Source organism: Anabrus simplex, chromosome 7, assembly GCF_040414725.1.
Source record: "Anabrus simplex isolate iqAnaSimp1 chromosome 7, ASM4041472v1, whole genome shotgun sequence".
Lineage (NCBI taxonomy): Eukaryota > Metazoa > Arthropoda > Insecta > Orthoptera > Tettigoniidae > Anabrus > Anabrus simplex.
This window is the reverse complement of record NC_090271.1, coordinates 233,139,777-233,164,979: the sequence shown is the minus strand read 5'-3', so window position 1 is coordinate 233,164,979 and position 25,203 is coordinate 233,139,777. Positions and strand designations below refer to the sequence as shown.

The following is a 25,203-nucleotide window of genomic DNA, read 5'->3' as shown; positions in this document are numbered from 1 at the left end:
AGCTAAGTTTATTTTATGTTAGGTGTATCAGAACCTTAGTATGTCTATCCTAAACATAGGAATATCACACAAGAGTTTCAGGCTTGGAATCTTCATGTTTATATGTACCAATAAGGGGTTCAACAATAAGTCTTTATTGAACTACAAGAAAGAGATAGCTCTGAAGCTACTAAGCAACTCCTACGAAGCCATAAGTCACTTAGTGTATCCAGTTTTTTCACGATCTCATTGATCTAAGCTAGAAGCGGAAGGATCTACAAACTTCTGTAAGTTTCATGTTGATAGATCTTCTCAGACTTACTGTTAGAAAAGGTCAGTTAGGGTGACTTGAATGAACAATTTAAATTAAAGTGACCACCATTTTCTTTTAATTCATGACTTGCTGAAGTCCTAAACTGTTTCAATTTTATGAAATATTATTGTTTGGTTATATTTGAAGGTGTGTCGGCAATAGCAGATGCAATATTAGAGGTATTTAAATCAAATTTATTTCTAAGTTCGTCTTATATTTCATTTATTACTACATACAGTTTTCAATTTATGTGGATGTTTAAATGGTTTGTCTATGGTTAATTGTTGTATTTCTGTTCTATTTCAATACAGAATTACATAGTTTTGTTATGGATATCTATTGAGGATACCATGTAGCTTCATCTGCTGTGTGTAGAGAATAAACTGTGCTCTACGTGGTGTGAATAAATTGACAGTTGTGTAATTTTTTTTACTTCTCTAGACTATGGATTCCTAATATATTGATATAATAAAGAGCATAATTTACAATAGTTTGTCAAGAGTTTAAACATACACAGTTTTATTCATTATCTCAAGATCTACACAATTTAAAACTAGCTATTTTTAATTAAATTGTATATTTCTGATTTCTTGTACCTAAGCGTTATGAGTCAGGAATCTCTTAAGAACAGAATTTTGAAATGTAGGCTAATAAGTCAAATTATTTTTGTGAGGAAGTAAGACTTTCTCCTTCCTTATATTTACTATTAAGTATTTACTCCTGTATGGGACATTCTTGTGGTTATGTATGCTTGTTATTTCCTTTAGATTGTAAGTAATATCTTTTTTTAATATTTTGATTGTTGTGTATTATATTGCACATTGCATAATGTGATGTTAGATTTAAGTTAGAAATCCTCCACGCAAGTTATCTTTGATGTTCCTGCAAGTATTAGCAGTTTTATTCTTCTGGAATTGAGACTAGTTAAATTCCAGGAAATTCTTGGTTAGTTTTTGTTATTGTTGCTGTATTATAATAAAACTGCAGACATTTGATGGAGGAAGAAATTGATAGAACATAATGGGAACTTTGGTTCAATCCTTAGTTCAGGTAAGGCATACCAATAAGGAACAAGAAAAGTTGAAGTGCAGTGTACTGCTGCCTCAATTAATATAAGTTTTAAATACTTGAAATTTTATGTGTAGTTTTAGGGAGAAGATTCACCAGAAGCAAGATACTCAAGTACAAATGCTGTTAAAACTAGATTTCTTTAATACAATTGGGTACCCAAGGAATGGGCACTGCTAAGCTATGCACCTAAGTTTAAGCTTCAATTTACTGTGGATATTCTTCCATGTGAAGAATTTCCTGTCTTGGAAATAACCATCGAGTTGCTAGTTTAATAAACATGGTGTTTATATCAACTCTTGTTGAGGGCTGTTGCAAGTTATAATTTTTTTTGTTGAAATATATTTAACAGTGACCACTTATGGAAATTAAGTGTATTGGAGGAACTTGGGTTACAGTAATGCTAATGCTACCTAGAAATTAAAAGATGCATCACACATTAATGAACTAACCATATTAAAATTTTAAAAAATATATTAAATTCAGTACTACTTCTCTACTACGAGAGTTCAGAGAATTAAGTACGTTTACCTGGGTTACAAATAAACTAAAATGTATTGTGTAATGTAATTATTAACAATGTTATTTCCTTTATGTCCCTCTAACTACTTTTACGGCTTTCGGATATGCCAATGTGCCAGAATTTAGTCCTGCTGGGAGCTCCTTTCCATTCCAGTAAACGTACCGACACAAGGCGAGCACCTTCAAATACCACCAGACTTAGTCAGGATCGAACCTGCCAAGTTGGGGTCAGAACGTCAGTACCTCAACTGTCTTAAGCCACTCAGCCCAGCGTATAATGTAATTGTGAAGATCGAAATAGACTTTCAACCTATTAGGTCGTAGTACATACATGTACTACATGTTGAAGAGATGTTATTACGTACAGAACAAAAAATGGCCAACTGGACACCAGTAGGATCAGAACTACGCACAATCGGGAGGTTGTGGGTTTGGATCCCACTGATGTTAAAATGACCGGTTTTTTTAATGTACTTAACATCTTTTCAACACATACTGCATGTACGTAACACGACCTGATAGCTTGAAAGTCAATTTTGATTACAATGCTGTCGTAAAAATTCAGTATTCATTAATTGTGAAGACGTTTTAGCAGAGTTCAGAAAATATTGCCATCAGTTGCTGGTTATATATTTCATTATCAACTACCAAGAAAAGGAGTAATTTATTTGTCTTGCTCATAATCATAATAATAATAATAATAATAATAATAATAATAATAATAATAATGTGGATAAAGAATTGCAGAAGTGCTTTGAATAACTTTAGGCTGATTCCAGAGAATAGTTACCCAAGTAGGAAAAAGTAAAGTTTGAAATAAAACTCAACTATTTGTTTTTATGATAGATAAAACATGAAATTTTATATTTTTATGATATGTATTAATTTATTGATGTATTTCTGTTTAATGTTGTATGGTTAATTGAACCTTTATGTACAGTCTAAATTCATTTGATATTTTTAGTGGTTTTAGAAATTATTGCTTATGATGAAAAGGTACAAAAATAATGATGGTAATTGTTAATTCTAATGTACTTTCTCTTCGCAGTAAAGTATTTATTTAGGTTATTAAGTTTATTTAAGGCGTAATAAGGAGACATTTATTGCTGCTGGCCATGTAAACATGCAACAAAAAAGGTATAAAAGTTTCTGTAGATGAAAAGTGCGCGGCTTAATTTGAATAAAATTTTGTATGCAAATCTAATACTGTACACCCCTTCAAGCTGCTATATCATTTGTTTAAAATGGATTCATACGAAACTGATAGTAAAATAGGTTGCTTGTTTACGACGCTCTCTTGAGCAGGCGACCGGGAGCCACGTGTACAGGAATGCATTATGTGACAACACGTTGCCCACAGGATTCATTTTCTGCACCACACTCACTTGTTTAGGACGTATTTTATAGTTCCGTTTTTATGAGTTTCGACTTGACAGTTAGCCGGAAGTCAGCCGGTGGTGCCAAATTGCTACGAATACAAACAGCTGATTTACGATACACAACACGAACAGAAATGTAAATACTGGAATATAAGTCCATAATCGGTTATTCTTTGTAGCAACATATATGATTCACATAAGATCAATAATACACAACACATTGGACCAATGGCCGAAAACCTCAAAAAGAATCTCTTTCTTTCGTCAAATTCATCAGTTACTTATATCTACTAAGCTTACTAGCTAACTTACAAACTAGGTGTTACCAAAAAGAATTCATAACACAGACACATCCTAAAGAATAATATAACAAAATTTATTGGAATAAATAATGTTCAATGAAAGTTCATGTGAATTCTGGGTAGTATAATCTTAATAACATTTATGTATAGGGTTAAGAGTCAGCGCTGGCTCAAATAAAAGTAAAATAATTATGATCTTTAAATTATTTACACTCATTATCATTCAATGTTCAAGTTCATATCGGTTATTTACTTCTATATTCGTAACCATGTTCCGAAGTGATTTTAATTTATCCTAATTATGTTTGACAGATCACTGAGCAATCACGGTCTCCGTATAAATACTTGATGTATATACAGTCACGATAATTATATTAATTATTCTCACCACATTTAAGTCAATTCACTGTGATAAAAATGGATGGTTTGCTAAATTGAAACGTATTAGAAATTAAATGGGATATAAAGTCAGATTGCGAATATCAATCCGCTCATGTCTTTGCTTATATGTCTCCCAATTGAACTCTTGCGTGAGTGTGAAATCGTGAAGCTGCTCTCCAAAATTTCTATTCATAAATCTGAACTCTGATTATTTGGTCCTTCATCTTGAATATGCATAAATAACAACTCACGGGCCAAGACAATACTTCCCTAGAGCCTACGACATATGGCTCCTAACTAACCATTTTCCTATTCATTATGTTATTTAAACACTTCAACTCATATGATCTCTGCATTAAAAAGAAATAAAACATCTATCTAACTGTTCAGGTAGTTTCCGATCCACACACTCCTCCACCAGCGGCTCAATGTGCTTTAGCTATCTCATATTATTCAATATCTCTCATGTGTACGAGCTACTCAACTCGTATGGTCAGTACAGAATGAAATTAATACGTATTATATTGAAATGTCACCGCACCAAAGAATATCACATGTGTACTTAGTCATGAGCCTCGTTAAACCGTATGTTAAAGAACTCTCTCGTATTCGCTACATATCATTTACCAATGTCAGATAAAACTGTCACGATTCACAATTCTACCATAATACATGTCGATCTTACCTTAAAATGGGTCACCTGCACGATGTGCACTCATTTGACATACTCTTCCATGTGACACAGAACTCACCTCATGTAAATCTAACGCAACGTTTCCTCGGCAAATAGCAATTCTTTCTCATACCGCAGGACATAAACATCTGCATTACAAGTTGTCCTATTAAGAACACCATTGAGATTATAAAGACGAATTTATTAATTCACAAACGTATCAGTATACCTGAAATAGAAAACTTCATTACTATCTTGGAATTCGTTTTGAACCACAATTTCTTCTCTTTTAATAATAAAATATATCAGCAAGATGGACTTCCAATGGGAGCGCCGGCTTCTGGAATTTTAGCTAACATTTACCTCGACTTTTTGGAACACACTCAGATAGTAGGTCACATTAAAGGACTCGATCTCTGGCTTCGTTATGTTGATGATACCTATGCCATAATTAACAAGGAAATAAATGATAGTCACAGTATCCTTAATACTTTGAATAATTTAGACCCAAACATAAAATTTACAGCTGAAGAAGAAGAGAAAGGCATACTCAATTTTCTGGATATCCAAACAATTCGTAAAGACAACCATTTCCAATTTAAAATATACAGGAAACCCACTTTTACCCCGACTACAATCAAAAGTGATTCTTTACATCCCATCTCGCAAAAGAAATCAGCTTATTACAGTTTCGTCAACAGAGCCTTTGAAATTCCGCTAACAGAAACAGACAGAAAAAAGGAACTTTCTTTCATTCGTCAACAGGCTCTACATAATGGTTTCAGTTTGAAATTCATCAATAAAATCATCACTAAATGCAAATACCAACAACAAATTAAACTTAAACAGCATTCAGAAAAAGAAAAAGGATATGTAAAATTCACCTTTAATAACCCGAAGATTTACGAAATCACCAACTTATTCAAGAAACACAATACCAAGGTAGCCTTCTCTACAAACAACAACACGAAACATAGGTTCTTTAGTCATAATAAAGCTAATAAACTTAAAGATGACGAATTCCAGGAATCGGGTATTTATAAGCTGACTTGTGCTCAATGTAAAAAAACTTACGTGGGACAATCTGGAAGGAACTTCTCAATTAGATATCAAGAACACGTCAATGCTGAAAGATACAAAAGATTCTCTGCCATGGGATCCCATATGAAAGAGTCCAACCACAAATTCACCAATATAAAACAGGACCTTCAAATTATCTGTATGATTAATAAAGGTAATCTTATGAACAACCTGGAAAACATCCACATCGTTCTTGATAAATTGGAAAACGGTGAAGAGAATCTCAACGAAAACGGGCATAAAAACATCTTATATGAGAATATTAGCAAATACTTAGAATGGGTAGACATGAAACAGACTAGACGAACAAGAGATATAATCAAACACGACATCGCAGAAGCACAGCCCAATCTCCCTCCTCCCTCACATGTTATTTTAGATGACGATGTAACTCTACTTCCCTTCTCTCCAGAGCTTTCCATGAACTGTCAAACTGTATCACATCGTTACTTCACCAGGTCGCGCTCAAAGACAGACCCTCTAGACAGCGCAGAATAAACATCTTTTCCAAACAAGAACGAAAGGCAAGATGACCTATTCTGACGACCTCCATTTTTATCAAAGGAGTCTCCAAAGAACTTTTATTTGTGCTTATTGTCAATGTTTTTCTTTTCAGTTCTTTATTTATACAGCTGAAGAGGACCACTAAGTGGTCGAAACATGTCCTGTAAGTTTTAATTTTATTCAATTTTGCCTGAGGCATTAATAAAGTATCGATTAGGTGGTTATTTATACTTACTTCTTAAACATCTGCATTTCAAATATTCCTTAATATACTCTGAGAAATAACCATATTTTAATACCATTCCAATATTTATTATCACACCACTGGCACACTTATTACCGTACGCATATCGCCGATTACTCTTAAAACTATGTGCCAAACATTTTAGAATTGCCATATTATAAACGCATTTTTATAACCTTATCTTTTAAAAGCAATTGGAGTTCAATGCCCTCTTTCTATAAAGACAGGAAATCGTAACTTAACTATATTCATCTCTGTCGCACAGGTAAAATCGTGACGTAATCATTGTACAATTAATACGAGATTAATCGAAGTTTCACTAGTTGTATAGACTCATTGCTATTAGATCTTCACAAGAAATACTTCCTTCATTTACTCATGGAAGTTTCTACTATTTGTGTGCAAGTGCGGTAGCATGTATATGATATATTAGAATTCTAATTCTACACTGCCATCTTATCTTATAGCCTTAAATATCTCACACTTCACTTTATGGTTCACACACGTTCTTAATTAATTCATAAATATCACCAATTAATCAGCACATGCCGAAGTTAGAGTAAGGGTGTAGATTGTAAGAAACTACTCTACTAGAAAATGTAAAGACTTAGCCCATTAGATGTTATGTTTGGTCTGGTTGTCGCTCCTTCCTTGGTTGTGGTTCGACTCTCTGTTAGGATCTGGATCTCATGTTGGACATCGTCTTCCCGGTTATCAGCTGGTCATCAGATTGGCCGCTGCCTATCCTCATCGGCTGGTCATCTGGTTTGTCGGTCCATTCCTCCACAGCTGGTCATCTGGTTTGCCGGTGCCTATCTCCAGTTCAGTCCATCATGTAGATTTAGCAAGCAGTCATCATTCCAGATCTGCAGACAATATAGAAAATTCCTTCTGCGGAGACATCAGTCATAATATATTTCATTGTTTTATTGCTTCTTAACGACGAAATTTTCTTTAATTGGAAATAAATTCTCCGTATATGTGTATTAATTTATAACAACAGGGGTAATTTTCTTCCCGTACGAAATTATCGCTCCACTAATATAGTGAGTCCTTCTTCGCCGATCGCAGAATGGTTGCTCACCGGATCCAAGTTAGTTATATCTCACCGTAATATTTTTTTTATATCTCGTCTCTTTTATAATGTACGCCGGTGAATTATTTTGTCTGATTTGAATGTCAATTATAAAATATTCAGTATCTTCTTCAAAGGTTTAGGATAATCTTCAGATGTAAGCTTTGCTTGTTCTTGCATCCTTCCTCTGCCGTTGAATTTTTTAGAGTGAGTGAGTAGTTTTTTTATAACAATTACTCCGCTGTTGTATTTTTTTATAAAACAATCCAATTGAACCTCTACTGTCCTGTAGTGTCTTCCAACTTGGTCTGTTCCGTGACGTGCATGGTCTTCTATATACCGTATTAATGAGAAGTTCATTGCCTTCAATAGATCGCATGGGCCATACCTTCCTACGCCGCCATTTTGTAAATGGTCTACGAGATGCGAACGGGCACATTTTATCCCCCGTCACAAAGAAAATATATTGGTCACGATATATTTTCTCATTGATAACTTTAATCTCAAATGTGATTTTGCATCTCGTATATATTCTTTGCCATTCCGATACTGGCTATTCGATTATCGAATATCCGCAGATTGATATCGATTCTGTCTTTGTTATTGTACTAGTTCGTTTACTTCTCCCTTGACCGTGTACACAACAGCTGATTTTATTCCTTCCAGTCCTAATAAAGATATTTTATCATTCTTCCAAGCACATTTTATAATGGTATGTCGCTTATTTGGTTCTGGGCTTTGTTGTTTCTTAAGTTCTGATTTCATAGGCTAATTTTCTTGAAAGTATAGCTTGATATTGCATGCATTGTGTATGTCACGGTATTTACCATTTAAGCTTACTATTTCATAAGCATTATTTCCAAGCACGCGCTCGATTCTGTAGGGATCATTGTATAACGGCAGATATTTAGCACATATTTTTGCTGGTGCATTTGATATTGGAGCAGTTTTGACTAGAACTAGATCGCCTTGCTTAAAAGGTGCATGGAACCTCTTATTCCGTACTCTTCTTAATCGTTTTTGGGATTGATCTTTGAGCCTCTGTTGGATCTTTATAGAGTTATTTCTTGGGGATCTGGCTTCTTTTCTAGCTGCATAGTAAAAATACTATCCCAAGTTCTCTGAGGGTGAACATTTTTATGGGCTACGCTAGGAATCTGGGCAATAGACTGGTTAAGGGTGTTATTCAAACTTTCTGCTATAATGTCTAGCATATCTATCCATTTCCAGTGTTGTTGACTGCAATATATTCTCCCAAATTTAGCGATCTCTTTCATATACCTCTCGACGGGATTCGCTGCTGGATGACGAACTGAGCATAACGTATGTTTGATGCCCTCATTTCTCATTTGCTCACGGAACATAGCTGAGGTAAATTGTGTTCCTCTATCAGTAAGGATCCTCTCAGGTTTTCCCATCTCAGGAAATATCTTATTGACGAGGCCGTGTATAACTTGTTTGGTATTGGCTCTCTGGATGGCTTGCAATGAAATATATTTAGAGAATATGTTGATAACCACTAGTATATATTTCTTTCCCTTCCTAGCAGTGGGTAATTTTCCAAAAATATCTATTGCATAAATTTCCTGAGCCCTAGATGGTATAATTGGGATCGGTTTATGACCGCATACGTAATTGTTATGCTTTACTCTCTGGCACACGTCACATGTTTTTGCTATGTTTCTGACTGATTTTCGCAGTCCTTCCCACGTGAATTTCTCCATTAGCGTTCCTATGACCTTGTCTATGCCAGCATGTCCGGTTATCTTGTGGGTATGCCAGATCAATTCTCTCTGTAGCTCATGTGGTATTACAATTCTTTTACTGTGGTTGATCTTGTCCACTACTTTCAGTAGTAATCCATCTATGATTTCATAGTTCCTTGTGAATTCTGGCGCTGATTCCCTGTTCGTCAGGTTATCGATGATGACCTTCAATTTCTTGTCGGATTCTTGAAATTCTCTCAGATTTTCTAACTTTCTTAGCAGTTGTTCGTCTCGAGTATCCAACTCAATTGCTAGAACGTCTTCTTCACTTTCTTGCGGGTTTCGGCTTAATGCATCTGCTAGGATATTTTCCTTTCCACTACAATGTTCGATCTTTAGGTCAAACTGTTGCGTGAATAACATCCATCGCGTTATCCTTTCGCTGATCATGACCGCTTTTAACCCGAAGGTCAACGCCTTGTGGTCTGTCCTTATCATTACTGGGTACCCATAAATTATACGTCTCCATTGTTGTAAAGAAGTAAGTATAAATAACCACCTAATCGATACTTTATTAATGCCTCAGGCAAAATTGAATAAAATTAAAACTTACAGGACATGTTTCGACCACTTAGTGGTCCTCTTCAGCTGTATAAATAAATAACTGAAAAGAAAAACATTGACTGAGGCATTAATAAAGTATCGATTAGGTGGTTATTTATACTTACTTCTTGATTAAACATCGATACGGTCATGAAATGGACAACTTGTAATCCATTGTTGTAATGCGTGCACTATCGCTAGAAGTTCGAGCTCAGTAGTGGTATAGTGTTGCTCATATTTTCTGAGTTTCCTACTGGTAAACGCCAAATAAGTTCGTTTTTGGATCTCGTTATCTTCTTGATATAGGCAGGCTCCTATACTGACGTGCGATGCATCAGCTTGAATTATGAACCTCTGTTGATAATCAGGATATCCCAGTTTGATACTCTTCTTCATCAGCTCTTTCATGTTGATGAAAGTTTGTTCGGCTTCATCATTCCACTTCCACCCTTTGTTAACCTTTAGTAGGTTTTGTAATGGTGCAGCCGTCTCTGTGTAACCTTCGCAATGGTCTGCTTTACCTTTGTTGGCCTCGGGAAGTCGCATATAGCCTTTATTTTTACGGGATTTGGTCTTATCCCCTCTCCATCGATCACGTGGCCTACAAAAAGCACCTGGCTTTGGCAGAATTTGGATTTTGATATATTTATTTTGAAGCCAGTTTTCTGTAAGTTACTTAATAGCTTCTCCAGCTTGACACAGTGTTCTTCGAAGGTAGAACTTGCAAGGACCAGATCATCGACATAACAATTTACGAACTCCTTTACTTCACTCGTTAGGCTCCTGTCTAGTGCCCTTATCAATACGGCCGAGCTGATTTTCAACCCAAAGGGTAGGCGACAATAGGCATATGTTTGGTTATTAAACATGAAACCTGTTAACAACCGCGACTTCTCTTCAAGAACGATATGGTGAAATGAGGCCGTGCAGTCCATACTTGTGAAGTATTTCTGACCTCGAAATCTCTTCATATTGTCCTTAATCTTGGGGGCCTGACTATACTCTGGAATTAATCTCTCGTTCAGACTACGAGCATCCAGGCACAGCCTGAGTTTTCCGTTGTTTTTCCTTACAATAACTATGGGATTTAAGAATGGAGTGGTGGTCTTCACGATCAATCCATCAACTAACATTTCTTCAATGATCTGCTTAACTTCAGCGAAATATTTCTCTGGCACATCATATTTTCCCCTTATACGGCGCCCAGTCAGTAACCATCAGTTTGTACTTGTAGTTAGGGATTTGCCCAGGTTTATCGCTAAATACTTAAATATATTTATTTATGATGTTGTACAGTGTTCGTTTTTCTTCTGCTAACACCGCAGCTTGAGCAATAGCCTCCCAAATCTCAGATTTTTCACAGCTTTCCTCTTCAATTTCAATGATTTCCTCGATTCTCATGATCAATTCCGGCTTCATTTCTGTACTAAGATCCTTTTCTTCTAGTCCTTGGCTCTCATCGTCCAATAGATCCACTTCTTTTCCCTCAATCTTCAACCACTCGTTCTGTTCAAGCGTGTCATTAAGTTGGATCCTTTCTACGGTTCTATTTCCATCATTTTCTACTACCGGGAATCGAACTTCACATTTTTCCATGTCAATTGTCATCCTAGAACTTATCATGAAGTCTATCCCAAATATGATGTTGTATTTTATTTTTTTCATAACCATGAACGGGTGTTCGAATTCGTATTTTCCGATCTTTATACTTAAGTAAGCTTGTATCTTACACTCTACAGACTTGTCCGGAATGATAACTCTGATTTTTACGCCAGATACAGGTATACATGAGATTAGTCACTTGCAAAGATACAGGTATGGTCGGTATCTCTATTTTCTGGCTTAGCTCTTGGAATAAGGTATGTGACATCACACTTATACTGGCTCCAGAGTCCACTAAACAGTACAGCCTGATGTCAAACACTCTCACGACTATTACTGGTGACTTGAATTTAGGTTGGGTTTCGTGACAGGTATCCTCTCTGATTAAGTCCTCGGGCTGGATGTCCCAGTGATCTATCTGAGCTACTACCCAACTGCGAATTTTGACAATATTTTCCAACGGTTTATTATTTATAATTTCCTGATTCGTTAATTCGCCATCAGCGTTTTTTTTTCCCCCGCTCAGTTGGCTGGGAGTTGTCTGTGTTCCCTTGGCTCTCAGGCTCCTTCCAGCCTTCTTCTTGTCTCCTCCGTTTATAATTTTGAAGCTCGAGACTTTCCGCTCCTTCGATGTCGCCGTTTATATCCTTGTTTTTGATGGCTTCCGCCCATCGGCTCCTGTTTTGTCTCTGCTCCCTGAGCTCTTGGACATAACGCCTATTCTCTTCGTTCTGATTATATTGGACTGGTCCTCTCCTCTCATTGTATCGCCTCCTGTTCCTGTGGTATGGTCGACTTCTATTGGTGCCATATAGAGTATTATTCCTGTATTGAAAACTATTTCTATTTCCTGTTTGCCCACATCTTCCATGCTGCTCTCAGTTGTACTGGCAATAACATCTCCTCGATTCCTTATCTTGGGCTCTGATACAACTTTCTGCCCTAATCTCATCAGCCTTATCTACTCTGCGGTTGGTGATTTCGGGACTAATTGTATTAATTGCTTCGATTTGCCTAAGATTTCTGGGGTTCCTCTCTATTAGACACGTTGACGTTAGGTCAATCTGCCTCAATCGTCTCTCCATGTCAATGGCAGTTTGTATGTCAGAGGCCGCTAGTAATCTCTATACTTCAAGTGGCAATTGCCTCTGAATGGTTTTTAATCGCCTCCAGTTCGCTAGGCGGAGAATCCAAGTCTTGAAATCGATGGAACTGGAATGAGAAGAAATCGCTATAACGAGTCTGGCCAGCAGTTGAGAACTTCCTCGAATACAGCTCTAATCTTAGCTGTTGCTGGATCTCAGGATCCCAGAACTTTCTCGGGAAGGCTACCTTAAACTCATCATAGTTGCGGAAGGTATATTTGAAAGCCTGGAACCAAATGTTTGGGTTCCCGTCCAGATGTTTTTCAATAATACGTAGTTTCTTTTCTTCTTGAATCTTTCCTTCTTTAAAATATTCCTCAATGTCCCTAAGGAATTGCTTCAGTGAGGTCTTAGCCGATCCGTCGAAATGTTTCGGGCGGTCGTCGTAGTTTTTAATAATATTGATTATTGTGCTTCCGTCACTCTGGTTACTTCCGTTAACATTTCGACATCTCTCCTTGTTGGGTCGCTTATCCCTGAAGGTGCGTTCTCTCTCTCACTAATTTGTACTTAGATTGCTCTTTGCCTATAGCTAGAGCTTGAAGCCATAGATTTTGCCGAGTGCGTCTCCACCTTCATCTCCTGTATCTCCTTTCTAATCTGTTTCATCTCTTCTTCTCTCCTCTCGATTTTCCGTTCCGATTCAACTTTATTATCTTCTGTTTCAATTCGTCTATTTTCTGAGCTACTTTATTTGCAGCTTGGTTATATTTCTCATCTAAGTCTTGTTGCCTTAGATTTAATCCTTGCATGCCAGTTGTTATATCATTTATCTTCTCTTCTTCCAATATCCTGATGTTTTCTTGGCTCTCTGTTACCTTTTCATTTATCTTATTTATTTCCTCGTGCATCTCTCTGTTTCTATTTTCCACGGTTTCGGTCAACCTAGTCTGCATATTTTGAACTTCGTTCTTAACTTCATAAACTTCCGATCGTGTTTTCGCTGTTTCTTCAGTCGCTTCTTGTTTTTTGCTTAACTCTTCGATCATCCCTTTGTGTTCATCTTCTATCTTCTAAAGATTCCTTCTGTTTTAGCTGATCCTCTCTTCTTTCCTCTCTCATTTCCACGATGCATCTCTGGAATCTTGATTCCCGTTCCTGTTCTTTCTCCTCTTGCTTCAGTTGCCATTCTTCTTGTTTCTTATGCAATTCTTGCATCAATTCACAATGTTCTTTCCTTCTTTCTTCGCGTTGTACTTGTTGCCATTCTTCTTGTCTCTTTTCTTGTTCCTTTTGGAATTCCCTGAACCATTCTTGTTGTTTTCGTTCCTTTTCTGTCCGTCTTCTATCCTTCTCTTCTTCCAGCTTCTTCTCTTTCTCTTCACGTTCCTGTTTCTCCTTCTGTCTTTCTTCTTCCAGCTTCTTCTCTTTCTCTTCACGTTCCTGTTTCTCCTTCTGTCTTTCTTCTTCCAGCTTCTTCTCTTTCTCTTCACGTTCCTGTTTCTCCTTCTGTCTTTCTTCTTCCAGCTTCTTCTCTTTCTCTTCTTGCTTTTTCAAATATTCTGGGAACCATAATGGAGCTCCATCCTGCTTTTCTTGTGCTCTTCTCATTTCCTCTTCCTGTTCCCTTCTTGTCTGTACTCTTCCTTGTGTTGCCATCTTTTGTCGAGTTCAAATATATTCGGTACGATCTCTCTCAATTCCTAATAAGTTCTCTATTTTGCAAAAAAATCCTCTAATTTGCCTAACAGTTCTCTAAGTTCATAGAATATCACATATAATATCACACAGACAATTTCTTAGTCTACTAAGTTCAAAACCGTTCAAAGTTTGCACCTTATGCACTAGTTTAAAGTTTTTCTTATGCACTGAATGATAATATGGATGGACCTCCCTGGAGATCGGCACCATCCCACCAGATAGACCATCGACAACCGGACCACGAGTTCAGATTTATGATTTTGATTTCATTTCGGAACATGTTACGAGAAAAGGAAATTAAAATTCCGCTGTGCGGCATCCAATATTTACATATACGGCCATCAGCCTTTACCATAGTTAAAATCAACTAATTGTGAATTCATATATACTCAAAATCACCCTAACCTACATTATTGTCATTAAAAGAAAGCAATCATCTAAATAAATAACAGTAATTCCTTATCATTATCTATTTCCACTGATAGACTTGCATCTTTATCCACCTTCCATCTTCTTTTCCTGGTATAGTTCCCATCATGTGTCCATTAACTGCTACATTCCTGGAAATTCTCCTTGTTATGTCATTTCTTCATTATAACATCTCATAATCGGGTAAGTTTCGCCTTACAAGATAAAAATATGTTAATGCTCGAACAGATAAAACGTGAGAAAATTAAATTCAATTTCTACTCGCCATGTAGAAGATCTCGCGTTGCTGTTAGATTCAGTTTCCCGTAACGAAGGAAATAATCCTACAAAGCGAATATACCACTCATTTCTCAGTCACTGTCGGCATTGTCATTGTCTGTTGAGGTTTCACTCTTGCTTGACCCTAAAGAGATAATAAAGTCTTCAACACAATCGTCTGAACTACTTTATGCCCGTTCCTTCTGGCTATCCACCACATAAACTAGGTAGTGGGGCTTGTTTTGTTTCAGAGATGCAAAAGATCCCTCTTCCCCATGTCATCGCAAACCTAAATATTGTGTTCCTTGAACCACAATCTTTCTAGCCGCCATTGTTGGTGCTTTGTCAAGAATGACTCCCTAACATTACAAACAATTTCCCGGGCCTGGCTCCTTAGTGCAGTACCGCGTCCGAAGGGCTTTCTTCTCTTGGGAGCTTCATCCTTAGACGTAGGCATCGACATGACAGAACACAAAATTCACACACGGGCCTAAAATTAACCTACTATAAAACTACCGAACGAAATATTAAACTAAGCTACTATATAAAATAGATCACCTGTTACACACTATTTACTACAATATAACGCTCTATACTATTAAAAATACTAAACAATACATTTATGAACTTTACACTACGAAATATGAACGAATAACAACCTAGCACAAAGACCGCAAAAAGAACTGAGCACAATACAACACACAGCTGATAGCACGTGGTTACAGTAAACAACAGATCGACAACACTGCTAACCGGAATTGGAGTCTAACGCGCTCTATCGAAGCGATCGACTGCCTATCATTGGCTGTTGATTAATTCACTTACCCTCCGCCAAAAGGCAGCGCTCAAACGTCAAGTCGAAACTCATAACTGAACTATAGAATAGCAATCGGGGATCAAACTGGGGTGATTTTTAATAACGCCGCTTATGCACAAGGAGCGTTGTAAAGGGTATCATGAGAAGAAAAGAGATTATGATTTTAAAAGAAAGGGAAAGGCATGCAAGGAGAAGGAAGGCGACACCTGCCCAGTTACGCGTATGCCGTCAAGAGATACGAGAATCGGTGAAGAAACACAGAGCTCAGAAGAAATATCATGGTTTATGAACAGTTACTTCCTGTACTACAAGTCCAGCAACCACCATAAACATTGATTGCAGCACCAGCGCCTGCTTATAGATGCAAACAAACATTGGAGAAAGCTGTAAAGTGTTTGGAGCAGGCCTTACCAGTGAGCCTGCTAAAGAAACGGGAAGTTGTTTTTGTGCTGAGTGCAGAATTTGGTGCAAATTCATCTACCTCCAGCAAGCGCAGGAAGTCTTCACTTCCTAATCAAGAAGTTCTTCAATTTCTCAATTGGGATGATATCAGTTGGCCATCTCCTTGAGCAAGAGATTTTATCTCTGTAAAGGACAGTTCTGGACAAAAATTGAATCACAATGCATGGGGCATATGGACTTGTTGAACAAGAATAACCACATCACGCAATCGGTCGGTCTTCTTTTTGTAGACTTCGACCAAAGTACATTTCTCTGCAACATCAAACTCCGAGAAATGTGTGTGCCTTTGCGAGCAGCATGAAAATGTCAGTTTGTTCATTGATGCTTTAAGTTAAGAACTTAACATCCCAGCAAATGTAGTGAATTGACTTTATCTGTGACGTGATGACTAATGAAGTATGCTTGGTGAATATAATACTTATTCTAAAAATAATTTACCAGGTGAGTTGGCTGTGCGGTTAGAATCACACAGCTGTGAGCTTGCATCGGGGAGATAGTGGGTTCGAATCCCACTGTCGGCAGCCCTGAAGATAGTTTTTCATGGTTTCCCATTTTCACTCCAGGCAAATGCTGGGGCTGTACCTTAAGGCCACGGCCGCTTCCTGCCCACTCCTAGGCCTTCCCTATCCCACTCTGTGTCATTGCAACGTAAAGCAACTTGTAAAAAAATTAAAAAATTCACCGACAGAGGAGAGCGCTGGAGACGAAATAGAGTGGTACCAGTGGCAAAGTGATGCTAAAAATCACGTATCTCGAATTCAAGAATCTGGCACAGTTCAAGAGTGAAAAACTAGTAAAATCGTGTGCTTTGTTTGTGAAACACAAATTTATTAAGAGAATGCAGAGCAAAGTGCTCAAGGTACAGAAAAAACAAACGACTGAAAATTCAGTAGTTATATGCAGTAGTAGTAGTAGTAGTAGTAGTAGTAGTAGTAGTAGTAGTAGTAGTAGTAAGCGTGTAGTGTTGCGTGACCGATAATCTCACTTTACGCGAAATCCGAACTACCGGACGTGACTTTCACCTCGAAAATCACATGCATTAATCGGGACTCGAACCCAGTCTGTCTTGATGGTTGCAAGCAGCTTAACCGCTGCGCCATCATGCACCTCTTTTTTATTACTTACTGTGATATTAAAGATACATTTTATCTTTCAGTGTTCCTATTTGATATGGAGTTTTATTTATTAGCTCCTCATGCCATGTCACCATAGCACTGATTTGCCCCTGTAATCCCACGACGCTGTCAAGTAAACACACGACGATTGCCTTTAATTACTGTATATTATGCAGACATTTAGCAACTTACCCATTCGGTTCTCTTCTCTGTCCTTCTTGTAAGCAGTATCTTAACATTACCAAAGGAAATTACCATAGTTCGCAGAATTTAGAACAGAGCATAAATGTATGTGAGGTTAGAAGTCCGTTCCATGTAAACACTGATCGCTATGTTTAAAATTATATGAAATATCGTACATCAGGATTACAGCAATGAAATTTGTGGAGGTAATAAAGTATAACTTGGAAGACAAAATACTGTGTAGTTGACATGCGTCCTTGTGGCAGCCTCCTCGTGGGTGAAGTTGTATTAATAAAATAATTAATAAAACTAGATGTTATTATGCAGAAATCTGAATTTGTTTACTTGGTAGGTTTCATGTATACTTTAAAAAGAAGTGTACAAATTTAAACACGGAACGCCTGGAATTGGCCTGTATCTATAGTAAGATCAGATATGCAATCAGATTTGTTCTTTGCTTTATTTACCTTCCAAAGTTTAAAAAATGGAAATTCATAATCAGATTTCCCTTCCAGTAAATCTATAATTGCCATTTTTTGTTCTTGGGATTATCAGTATTGAAGAAAGTTGGGCGCTTGTGCTTAGCGTGCGACAGATGGAAGAGAATAGCCAAATACACTAGAGTCCCGTTAATCCGAAAGACCGGTAATCCAAATTGAAATGTGTATTCAATTTTTGTTTTAATTCTCCTTATTGAAATGAAAGAATATATTATAGAATGAAGATTCACTTGCATTTCAATAGTCATATTTTACTAGAATAACTTAATGTGTACATAATTACACATCATAAACCATCAATCGCTGGTCGTTTATCTTTACAAAGTCTGTTAGTTTCTTTTGCCATACTGATTGGAACCTACTCGAAGATACAATGGTAAAACAGCGTCTCATAAACATCACATTGGTGGACGTAGCAGCGGAGTGTTGCTAGATGTAGTCTACGGCAAGTTCTAAGGCAGCCGCGGCATCCGAATGCGACACTAGTTGTTCATTGTGGTCTTCTTCGTCATCACTGTTCCTCATCACCTCCAGACTCTTTCTGCACCATAGCTACAATTTCTTGGTCTGTTTGTATAATTGATGACGGTCAGCTTCCATCCACTCGCTAATGTCATTTTCATTGTTTTCTCCTGTATGGGTTCTTAACTACCCTACTGTAATTTTATACAGTACTAGCTGACCTGACAGACGTCGTTCTGACAAAAATAAATGACTTGTGGAATGAACTGAAATTCAGTCCGTACTGCATGCAAAAATCAGAATAATGCAAATGACTACATTATCAACATCGAATGAGTTAATTTTCCACTGCTACCAAAAGTTAATAACTAACTACTGGAAAAACGCGTTTTCATTACCTGCAATATTAATATCTTGATTGTGAATAAGGAAATGCTGAAATAGGTCACAGCATATCACTACCCAGAAATTACCCTGATAGACTGCAACTTAGATGCGAACGCTTCAGCAGGTCTTCAAATCTCTCACAGAACCATAATTATCCCCCATTGCAAATCAAGTAATTTGATAAGTTTATGGCGTGAAGATAATATGGCAAAACTTACTCCTCTTTCTTCGTAGGATATAACTATCATAGAAAACACTGATTCCAATCAACACTATGAAGATACACAATATTATTTTGTTTGATTACCTGGCGCATAAACAAACAAATTGTTGGTTTTCCAACACGGAAACAGGCAACATACAATTGGCCATGCGAAAAACATTGGTTTTCAAGATTAATGCCGCAATGACTGCTCCTGGGATTTATTTATGGTTATAGCAAAAACGAGCTGCACTGGAAACTACAGTCGTTTAAATTCAGATGGTATGTCAGTCGGAATCATAGGGATGCGTGGTATCAAAACGTCTTCTTCTTTATACTTCCCTGTTAGAATGGTTGCTTCGATCACATTGTTCAGTAATGTTTTCACCGCTAGCCATGTGCCATTGAAAAGACGCAGTTGGTTAATATTTCGCAACATTATGACCCCTGATCAGACCTTTAATTGAAGAATGTGAGGCGGCAATCCTGGCATATCCAGCGAGTTCAAAAATTCGGATGAATAGTCCTGATTACAATTTGGTGATTAGGCTTATCAGATGGCATGAGATCCAGGGTAGTTCTGAACAATGTAATCAACTGATTATGTTGATGAAAAATGTTTGTAATTGTTCTACAAAAGACCTCTTTACTGAACTGTTATGAGCACAATGCAAATCAATTTCTTGTATTGAATTGCCCATGGATTAAACTTGCAGAAATTTGTAAACGCCATCTAACACCGACAACAGTGAATCTGCTCTGTGATATATTTGGCCTTGTATCTGAAAATTAAGGAGGACAGGTTTATTATTTTTGTCACAGAAACTATAAAATAAAGTAAACAAAGCATTATATGGGGGATAAGTCTGCTTGTTATGTGTTACCTTGAAAGTTGGCATGAAATTGTCCCGAAGTACATTTGTTGCCCCATGTGAAGTCATTTGAAAGCAGTTGTTATATTTTTTGATATTTGTAAGGAAATGTATGGAATCTGTTCCTGTTCCTGAAACCAATGAGTACAATGGATGTGGTGGTGGAATGAATGGCACTAATTTCACTTTGCCATTTTTCGCAACACGATCCAGCGGGTTCATTTTTGTATTTCAATGCGTTACAATATTGGCAAACTGAGTTCATAGATCCAATAGCAACGCATTGTTAGGCACTGTAGTCAATTGAATCATTGTAACTGAAAGCAGCTCATTTCAAACTTGCATGATTATTAGCTGAACGACACGCTGCACAGGTTTGTGATATCCGAATCCTTTCAGTTTCATTTCGTTCTTCATGTTCTTATAACTTCCATATCCGAAGACCATTTGCCTCGCTTTAACCGCCCATGCAAATTCAATAGCAAAGAAGTTGGCCAGCGACTGCCTTTTTCGTGCCTCCACATAAAAATCTCTGAACATGACTGAAAAGAAATACAAATAGTGTATATTCATATCATTTACATTTAAAAACAAACTTATCTACGTCGAGCTGAAATGTTCCTTTATCAGCAGTGAAAAATTACAAATTTAGTGAATATAAAATAGGAGTTATGACATGATAAGTTCTATGCAATGAACATTTTGGATTCAAGGTAACATTCCATTATTTTAACGTTTTCACACTCAATTATTTTGTAAACAGGTTTTTTTGTTAATGACGTCAAATGCGACTTGAAATTTTGTACATAATCCAATATTCACCCATTTTAACCGACAACATTCATATTTACGGACAGTTGGCAAGCGCGCTGGATTAGAGGAGGACAGCGCTAAGCGCAAACATAGGAGAAGGAAAGAGAGATGAACCGTTTGAATGGAAAAAGAGAAATGGGGCTTTTCAAGTTTTTCCTGGCATTTTTTCTACTTTTCTCTTCGTAAAAACCTTACTCGAACTTCAACGAATATTTGAAAAAAGAATTAGCCGAATCGGTCCAGCCATGCCCGAGTTTTGCGCTTAGCAACACATTTAGCGATTCGTTTTTATTTATATAGATGTATTTTATTAATATAACTGCTAAAGAATGGACATTTAAAATGACACTGTACTGTACTGTATTGTAGAAACTATTTTCCTCAGATGATTGAGGCGCTGGCCTTCTGACACCAACCTGGCAAGTTCCATCCTGGCTCAGTCCGGTGGTATTTGAAGGTGCTAAAATAAGTCAGCCTCGTGTAAGTAGATTTACTGGCATGTAAAAGAACTCCTGTGGGAGACAATCCCAGCACCTACGCGTCTCCGGAAACCGTAAAGGTAGTTAGCGTGACGTAGAAACAATAACATTATTATTAGAAAATATTTTTCGGTTAATCCAAAAATTTCATAATCCGAACATACTCCGGTTCCAATCAGTTCGGATTAACGAGGCTCTACTGTATATGATTAGTTTAAGTTAATTGTTGTTGGTTGCGACTCATAGCGGAGTATACATCATCTTCTAGCAATCTTCTTCATACCCAGTTCATTTTATTGGTATGCTGCTGATGACCAAACAGGTTGATTTTAGCGTGAAACCTACATCCATGTAAGTTGCTCTGAAGGGATAGTGGAGGCCTCTGTGTGACGAGCCTTTGAGTTTGTCGTTTGAGCCTTTTGGTGTCTGCTACCTTCATCAGATGTACTAATGATGGTGGAGAGTGTGTGTGGTAAGGTAAACTCTTTTCATCACGTGCATTCTAGGATTGCGGTTCAGTACCTGTTGACTTCATGATATATTTAGGTTGGTCTTTGTGGAGCTTCAGAGAGGCTCCTTTAGGCCTCCATACCAGAACAAAGTTCAACCTAAAGGATTAAGCAAGGAAACCTTGTTTCATCCATGCCCTATCAATCTAAGCTGATCGCCAGCAAGGGTGGATTTTCTGCTGTGTGTTTTCTCGAGAACTGTAAATTTGGTGACAGGGTCCTCACATTTGATGTTAAAGATGGCTCTTGAGTTTGGTGGGAGAAACACACTTTTTTTGATGTTGCAACACTGAAGGGTCCAAGTTTCATAGCCATAAAGTAGACTTGAGATTAAAACTACTAGGCACTCCGTTAGTTTAGTTTACCATATAATCCCGAATATCATCACCCCGTCCCCAAAAAAAACCTCTCTCTCTCTCGTAAAAATTGGGTGCGGGTCTTATTCAAGCCTTTCATTTTGCGGCGCAATATGTTACGTTTTTCAGTGTATTTTAGTTTTGAGGATTGGCACTGGATCAGCCACGTCTTCCAACAGAGTTTGAAGATAACAAGTGGAGATGTGCGTACTGTATTGTTCTCTCTTATTTATTTCATGTGATAATTGTGATTATTCTATAATATAAATGTGTGCAATACTTTCCTAAAAGTTTGCTGTAGTTTATATGCCCGGTAAAATTATTTCTAAATACAGAACAACTCTGAAATCAAACCTTAGCACACTCGTGGTCGCCACAACTTGGTAACCGAGCTTCTCAGCGCATGTTCCCCCAATCCCAAACACACTTTCACTTTTCTCTTACCGTTAAGTGCTTGGCGGCAGGCGGTCTACAGTCTCACGTCTTAGTGTGCTACATGTAAACCTGGATTCAACGAAGTGTCTGCAGTCTTTTGGTACGAGTAAAAAACTGCAATTTATAAAGGAAGCTGAAATTATCGGAAATCGTGCCGCCGGTAGGAAATACGATATATACGAATTTTGTATTCGAGATTGGAGAAAGAAGAAAGATAAGTAAACAGTAGTTGAGATCGTAGAGCTTTCGGTGGGCGGAATGCATAGTTTCCTGAGATTGAAAGGATTCTGTACAAATACGTAAGAGAAAAAGGCCTTGTTTCATCCATACCAATTAAAAGCATTAGAAATTGCAAAAGAACTTTCTACGCCAGAGTTTATAGCAAGCGAGAGTGGATCAGAAATTTCTATTAGAGGAGTGGACTGAGCATTAGAAGGCATGCCACAATTTCACAGGGTGTTCCTACTGCTTATGAAGAAAGACTGTTTTCCTTCTAGCGCCATATAATTTGATTGCTAAAGAATAATTCATGTTTGCTATCCCAAATTGGAAATGCAGATCAGGCGCCCATCTATTTTGAAATGCCATTGGACAGTACTGTAAGTGTTAATAGATCAAAAAGAACGGATGATAATGAAAAACAGAAGTGTACAGTAATGTTATGTATACTTGCTGATGGTATAAAAGAAACACACAAATAACACAAGAAATTAAAACTTCTTACAAGGTTAACCTATTAAGAGACCCCAGTATAAAATGGCTGTACCAGAACAGACTTAATGAACTTACACAGATGACACCAGTTAGTGACAACGTGGAAATGGAGTGGTCTAATTTGTGTTCAATTTTAAAGCAGTCTGCTTTTGAGAGTTTGGGAGTTAAGAAAAAATGGCAGAGGAAAAAGGGTTTAAGAATCTGGGATGAAGAGATTGAAAAGGTTATTTCAGACAAAAGAAATGCTTAAAAATTTTTTTTTGTCAACTGGCAAATTAGAAGATAAAATAGAGTATCACCACAAGAGAGCAATAGCAAAAAGGGAAGTGCGGAAAAAGCACAGAAAGAGTTGGGAAAACTTTGTTTCACAACTGGAGACTGATATAACAAGACCACAACCACAGACCTATAAAATACTCAAGAAACTAAATAATGATGTAAAAGAAGACATACGCATTAATGCAATACCTCTAACGGAGTGGCTCATTTATTTCTGGAACCTTTGGAGAGGTTCAAATATTGAGCCATTTCTTCTGCCAACATCTCTTAACAAGTCTTCGTAAACCATTACACTCAAAGAACTGGAGCTAATACTCGGAAAACTTAGAAATGGAAAAGCATCTGGAGAAGATTCAATAAATGCAGAATTATTCAAGTATTCCACTGACATCTTCAAGCAAAGATTTCTCAAATTCATCAATTTAATTTGGAATGGCAACAGACCACCAGAGAATTGGCAAAAAGCTATAGTTATTCCTCTTCATAAGAAGGGCAGTGTGAAAGATTGTGGAAATTACAGAGGGATAAGTATACTCAACTCAGGTTACAAGTTTTACTCAAATATTGTCAGAGAAAAATTATTCAGATATTATGAAAATGTGATTGGAAATGAACAACATGGATTTCGAAAGGGGCGCTCATGTGCTGATGCTTACTTTACCTTGAAAATCTTAGTCGAAAAACGCAGGGAATTTAACTTGGAAACTCACATAGCATTTGTTGATTTTAAGAAAGCCTTTGACCTAGTTAACAGGAACAGACTTCTTAATATCTTAGCAGAAGATAATGTCCCACAACAGTTAATAGATAACATATACAACATGTACAGTGACAACCTTATTGCAATAAAGTTAGGTAATCATCAGACTGAATGGAAACCGATCAGCAGAGGTGTGAGACAAGGTTGTGGACTTTCTCCTTTGCTGTTCATAATCTATATGAACAACATAATACAGGAATGGAGGCATGAAAGGCATGGATCAATCCCAGTCAGCAGATATCTCACACATCTAGATGTCATACTCTTTGCTGATGATGTTGCAATGGTAGCATCATCAGAAGATGATCTTCAGTGGTCAGTATTTAATCTACAGAAAGTCTCTTCAAAATTCGACATGATCATTTCACCACAAAAGAGCAAAATAATGGCCTTTAAGGGGAAGGACCCTATCCCGAGTAAAATCTGTTTAGATAATAAAATTTTGGAAAGAGTCAACGAATTCAATTATCTGGGATACAATTTATCTTACCAAGGAGAAATTGATATCTCTGCAAAAATAACCAAATTTGCCAGAACAATAGGAATCATAAATCATATCATGAAGCCATCTCTTGTCCAGAAACACACTCGCTTACGTCTTTATAACACTTTAGCCAGACCAACCCTTTGCTACGGCAGTGAGGCATGGACAATAAGAACTCAAGACATTTTCAGAATTACAGCACGTGAAATGACATTCATGCGCAGAACAGCAGGCTATACGAAATGGGATCGTATAAGAAATGAAGATGTGCTTAAGGGACTGAATGTGAAATCAGTAATCAATTACATCTATGATTACCAAGAAAACTGGAAACGTCATGTTCAAAGGATATCAGCCAAGAGGACAGAGATCTATAGGACGTCCAATGAAGCGATGGAAAGAAAATGCAAGACCGTAATGGGCCACATGGCCCAGTACTTGGAAGGATGATGATGATGATTATGACATAA

At 37.2% G+C, this 25,203-nt stretch overlaps 1 protein-coding gene across 1 annotated transcript in view; it reads left to right on the top strand.

The window, feature by feature from the left end:
- LOC136877508 (heterogeneous nuclear ribonucleoprotein U-like protein 1) overlaps positions 1-25,203 on the top strand; it is a 242,595-nt gene that overhangs the window by 155,007 nt on the left and 62,385 nt on the right. The gene's annotated exons all lie outside the window — the stretch shown is intronic.